This window comes from Cherax quadricarinatus, chromosome 63 (genome assembly GCF_038502225.1).
Source record: "Cherax quadricarinatus isolate ZL_2023a chromosome 63, ASM3850222v1, whole genome shotgun sequence".
NCBI classification, from domain to species: domain Eukaryota; kingdom Metazoa; phylum Arthropoda; class Malacostraca; order Decapoda; family Parastacidae; genus Cherax; species Cherax quadricarinatus.
This window is the reverse complement of record NC_091354.1, coordinates 6,646,042-6,652,805: the sequence shown is the minus strand read 5'-3', so window position 1 is coordinate 6,652,805 and position 6,764 is coordinate 6,646,042.

Genomic DNA, 6,764 nt, shown 5'->3' with positions numbered 1-6,764 from the left:
ATAGAACTCCAGTAGGTTTGTGATACAGGATTTCCCGTCCCTGAAACCATGTTGGCTGCTGTTGATGAGATCATTCCTATCTAGGTGTTCCACCACTCTTCTGATAATCTTCTCCATGACTTTGCATACTATATATGTCAGTGACACTGGTCTGTAGTTTAGTGCTTCATGTCTGGCTCCTTTTTTAAAGATTGAGACTACATTTGCTGTCTTCCATGCCTCAAGCAATCTCCCTGTTTCGATAGATGTATTGAATATTGTTGTTAGGGGTAGACATAGCGCCTCTGCTCCCTCTCTCAGGACCCATGGAGAGATGTTATCCGGCCCCATTGCCTTTGAGGTATCTAGCTCACTCAGAAGCCTCTTCACTTCTTTCTCGGTTGTGTGTACTGTGTCCGGCACTTGGTGGTGTGCCCCACCTCTCTGTCTTTCTGGAGCCCCTTTTGTCGCCTCTGTGAACACTTCTTTAAATCTCCTGTTGAGTTCCTCACATACTTCTCGGTCATTTCTTGTTGTCTCTCCTCCTTCCTTTCTTAGCCTGATTACCTGGTCCTTGACTGTTATTTTCTTCCTGATGTGGCTGTATAACAGCTTCGGGTCAGATTTGGCTTTCGCTGCTATGTCGTTTTCATATTGTCGTTGGGCCTCCCTTCTTATCTGTGCATATTCATTTCTGGCTCTACATTTCTCTATATTTCTTCCATTCCCTAGTACACTTGGTTTTTGCCTCCCTGCACCTTTGGGTGAACCATGGGCTCATCCTGGCTTTTTCATTAATCCTGTTACCCTTGGGTACAAACCTCTCCTCAGCCTCCTTGCACATTGTTACTACATATTCCATCATCTCATAAACTGGCTTCCCTGCCAGTTCTCTGTCCCACTGAACCCATTCATGAAGTTCCTCATTCCTGTGTTGTCCCCTTTCTTGTAGTTTGGCTTCATTCGTCCTGGCCTTCCTGCTTCTCCCTCCACTTGTAGCTCTACTGTGTATTCGAAGCTTAAAACCACATGATCGCTGGCCCCAAGGGGTCTTTCATTTGTGATGTCCTCAATATCTGCACTACTCAAGGTGAATACTAGGTCCAGTCTTGCTGGTTCATCCTCTCCTCTCTCTCTTGAAGTGTCCCTTACGTGTTGGTACATGAAGTTTTCCAGTACCACCTCCATCATCTTAGCCCTCCATGTGTCTTGGCCCACATGTGGCTCCAAGTTCTCCCAATCGATCTCCTTGTGGTTAAAGTCACGCATGATCAGGAGCTTTGCCCTGCATGCATGAGCTCTTCTGGCCACTGCAGCCAGTATGTCAACCATCGCTCTATTGCTCTCGACATACTCTTGCCTTGGCCTCCTGCTGTTCTGTGGTGGGTTATACATCTCTGCGATTACCACCTTGGGACCTACAGATTGAAGTGTTCCTGCTATGTAATATCTTGCTTCTCCGCTGTCTCCTCTCTCAAGCTCATCAAAATTCCATCGGTGTGTGTGTGTGTGTGTGTGTGTGTGTGTGTGTGTGTGTGTGTGTGTGTGTGTGTGTGTGTGAGTGCGCACATACACACAGCCAAATAACTGCTGCAGCATACGGGCACCTAGCAAACCTAAGAATAGCATTCCGACATCTCAGTAAGGAATCGTTCTAGACCCAGTACACTGTGTACGTTATGACCATATTGGAGAATGCAGCACTAGTTTGGAATCCACACCTAGCCAAGCACGTAAGAAAATTAGAGAAAGTGCAAAGGTTTGCAACAAGACTAGTCCCAGAGCTAAGGGGCATGTCCTACGAGAAGATTTTAGGGAAAATCGACCTGACGACACTGGAGGACAGGAGAGAATGGTAGGATATGATAACTACATATATAATACTGAGAGGAATCGACTAGGTGGATAGAGATAGGATGTTCCAGAGATGGGACACAGCAACAAGGGGTCACAGCTGTAAGTTGAAGACTCAGATGAATCACAAGGATGTTCGGAAGTATTTTTTCTGTCACAGAGTTGTCAGAAAGTGGAATAGTCTTGGAAGTGATGTAGTGGAGGCAGGATCCATACATAGCTTTAAGAAGATGTATGATAAAACTCATGGAACAGGAAGAGTGACCTAGTAGAGGCCAGTGACGAGGTGGAGCCAGGGGCTATGAATCGACCCCTGTAACCACAAATAGGTGAGCACATGCAACCACTATGCACAAATGCATTTACCATAAACCCTCAATTTTATACATAAAATAAAAACACAAATATTTACAACAGTAAACATTCTTTTTAATATAATCCAAAAATAAAAAAAAATCAGCAGCCTCTCACGTACACTAAGAAAAAAGAAGTCCCAGAACTTCTCCCACTCCATTTCTGATAACTATATTATACGTTTCGTCCAAGTCCGTAAAAGAAGACAACTATTTCTTTATGTTTTGGGGAACTCTCTCCACAAACTGTCTGAGGACAAAAATTAGATGTACACAACTTTTCTCTTTCTTTAATATTGTGTTTCTTACAAGCTGTTGTTTTGGTTTACGCGAGACGAGTTCGTTTAGTATGTTGGTGATGATGATAATGGTTGTTGGGGTGGTGATAATGATGGTAAATAATGATGAAACTTGTGATCATAATAATAATGATGACTTGCAATTATACAAATTGCAACATCTCGAGGTCACCTGTTGCTATACAGTTTACAGTTACGAACATAGAAAGCAGAAGCAGTAATTCCAACCTATTACAGCTGCTTAGCTTTGATACCAATCATTTCCAATGACTTTTATAACATAATTTCAGCGGTCCGTCTTCAGGTTGTTCTGGAGGCTGTGTACACCTGATATATCGGAACGTGTGTACAGAAAATGTACGGGAGAGTTTGCATACGAGACGCACGGGTGTGTACACAGGATATAGGAGAGTGTACTCGAGATATGCATGAATCCCCACAGCCAAAGGGTGCCAAGCTGTTTACAAATAACTAAAATTCCAATTTGCGAGCGACCACAGTGTACTGTCGAAAAAATAGCGTTAAAACCATACAGAATATCACCCTGGGCTTTGACAGAGATAAAGGGTTGAAATCACACAAAATATCACACTGAGCTTTAAAGAAAAGCGTCGCCGAATGCTCAATAAAAGATATTTCGCTACAAACAGAATAGTAGACTCACGAAATCGTAATACGACTATCGTAAACAAGACGCCGAACCCGTGGCAACCCAGTCGTAAAACTAGCAGGCCAGTGCGTTATCCACCGTACCAGGCCGGTCGAGTGAGATTCATCCAAGTAGGTGTATTTCTGTACGAACTAGGAAGATTAGCATAGGACCTAATGTGACTACAAATGCATGCTACACTAATAGCGCACTGGTCTGCTAGATTTTGGACTAACTTGACATAGATTCGAACTCTTCGTTCGTTCAATTCGAATAGTATGTTGCTAGAATGATATTTAAGAGGATGTATTGTACTCCATCAACACTATAAACTTCAAATGCATTACTAATAAACTGAATTTAAATGATCGGAACACAAGAGTAAACTCTAATCAATAGTTGCAATTAGCTAATCCCACTTACACTCTAATACCCTCCATTCAGATATGATGAACTGTTATTGTTAATCATTATAAAAGTTACAGAATGTTGCAGCTTTTTTTTTTATTTTGCAATTTAGAGATTTGTATTGCTTTCAGATATACAGTGAATTTCAACAAATTTATCTCAATCCAGTGTCAAAGATCACTCTCTCTCTCTCTCTCTCTCTCTCTCCTGCTCTTGACACGGGAGAGAGTGGGGAAAAAGAGAGATTTCGCAAGATCCAGACGTGACATGAGAGGCAGACGGTGAATTATATTAATAATCAAAGGAAGGGGAAATAACAGAGAGGGAAAGAGGGAAACAGGAGGAGAAAGATGTAACAAACCAAAAAAAAAAAAAAAAACGAGAACCTCCCTAGAAGACAAAAAAAAAAATGTAAAAGGTAATAAAGCGTTATAGGATTTGATTGATAAACCATTATTTCTATCATCAGTCTTCGTTAAATATCTTCAGTCATCGCCATTAGGATGGTTAACCATAAAATTATAATGACTATTCTCAAGAACGGAACACTGTTGTAAGGAAACATTGTTAAGAGAGACACAAATGGATTGAAATTGGATAATTTGGGATTCTACAACACACAGCGTCGGTTCTGTTATTTATATTTTTCACAACACACAAATTGTCATGATTTTTAATCAGATTCACTTTCTGAACTGCGTTTTATAGGAAAACTTGTTAGGTAAAGAGCCACAAGTGCAATTAATGAGACATTTCATTGTGGCAACGTTTCGCTCTCCAGGAGCTATGTCAAGCCGGCTTGACTTGTGTCCATTGCCGGTAATTCTACCAATATTATTATATAGGGAAATCTTGTCTGAAATCTAAATGTTTTACAGTAAGTGAAAAACGCACATTTTTCACCAAATTTTGTGGGAAAGATTTCACAGCTATTGAAGTGTTTCCTCTCCATTCCACTTAATTACTTCTGTAACAACTCTTCCACACCTAAGGCTTGCTCACGTATCAGTTCCGCACAGATGATCATATTCATGCTTAACATTTCTTTTATGGATTCCGGTCCTTCAGATTTTAAAATACTCTGTCCATCTTCTTCTAATTTCTCATTCGCTGGTTAGCAAAGATACTTAACACGACGAAGCTTTATCGGAAAATATTCCGTTTAAGTTTGAGATTTATCAAGAACTCCGTTGGATTTATTCAGTGTTAGTTTATTCGACTTGAAAAAGTGACTTAAAACAGATCTTGATTATTACTTGACCCATTCAGTGGGGTCAATACGAAGGCATATAGAGGCAGCGGTTCACTTAACAAGAGCTTATACATTCCACCACAGCAACAAAATTAGGTTAGATTGGGTGGTTAATTGGGTTTAAAGCCTATCGACTGAAGGCTGCAAAGAAGCTGTTCACCACCAGTCAAAGCTACATTAATCTCTAAGACAAGAACTAAAGTAATATCCCATTTGAGATACAGACAGACAAACACCACTTGGGTTCCACATCCTTCTAAGGTCAGGTGTCCGTCCGCATTTTTAACAGAAACAGCCGCACATTAGGTATCATACGATGTGATGCATTTGCTCCTGTTGATGTTTACAGAAGATACTAAACTACTGGGGAAGGCAAAAAAGAAAATGCTGAATCTTCTGGGGTTACAACTGGAGTCGAATCCACAGCCAGACTCCGTAACTTGTCTGTGGCGTGACACTGACCGATATACTACATCACAAGCATCAGAAATTATAATAAAACAGGTGAGAATTCCGCAAGTTGCGCTTTAGGTGGGTAGTATATATGGATTCCATCTCTTTAATATTTATATGTTATGCCGAATAGGTAAAGCTTGCGATTTTGGCTTAAATAGCAACGCTCTTCTTGCCGAATAAGGCAAGCGAAAAATTGAGCTTGCAACAATTTCGCAAAAATCATTCTGAACCTAACAAAAAAATAAGCCATATCGTGGGTGAGGTTAGAAGCTGTGATCAGAGAGTCATAAAACGCCAGACCGACGCGTTAACCACTGGGCCAGCTAGCTACAATAAGAGGGGACTTGCGCTAGAGTTCGTCACGGCTACGCTAGAGGGAGATCCGCCTGTAAAAACTTGCACTTGAGGTCACAGTGGTGCCTATACTAACCTTCTTATGGAGTATAAATATACCTAGTTGAAGAAAACTTATTGTAGCCAGCTGACCCAGTGGCTAGCGCGTCGGTCTGGAGTTTTATGATTCTCTGATCGCGGAATGGCTTATTTACAATCGTGCCATTACGATTTCGTGAGCAACGAAAAAATATATTTCATTGTGTTTTCTTATTATTAAATTATTGTAAACTTATTTAAAATATATTTAGTTGGATTAGGCTAAATTAAATTGCGCTTGTTATAATAAGGTTAGGCAAGTTTTCTAAGATTCTTATGTACAAATTTATTAATTTTTGCATTAACATAAATGAAGAAAATATATCTTTAAACATATAAGAGAAAATTTTAGAAAGGACTTAACTTTAAATGAGTTCTTGATAACTGACCAGTTACACCTATTCGGTATATATATATATATATATATATATATATATATATATATATATATATATATATATATATATATATATATATATATAGATATATATATATATAGAATGCAAAACAATCACTGTGAAAGAGTAGTGAAAGTCCAAGCACTTTCGTGGCTACTCACATTGTCAAGGAACTATGAAAGTAATACATCAAAGGAAGGCAATTAAAGGGCTTAGACTACACCTCACAGTCAACCCCCACAACAAAGAAACACCTGACGCGCGGCAACACCGGACTCATAAGAAAAGAGGAACACTGCAGTAGGTCCGCTGGTCCAACTGAACAGGTCCTCACGACATCCCACTAACAAAATATTCTACCCAAGAAATAAGGTTTATTATTTGTCCAATGTATTATTAAACTCTAACCAAATTTTATTAATTATAAATGACTCTAATTTATATAAACCTAAGGAAATATTCATATTATTTTCAAAACTGCTTTTTATCAAAGAAGATTCAATTATATTTCTGTCAACCATGGACTTGCTTGATGCAACTTTCTCAACTTTTTGAAAATCAATTGGATGGTTAAAATCTCTCACATGAATAAATAGAGCATTGGAATCTTGTCCAGTTCTAATGCTATATTTATGTTGTTTTTATTCTAAGTTCGAGATTTTTACCAGTTTGACCGTAATAAAC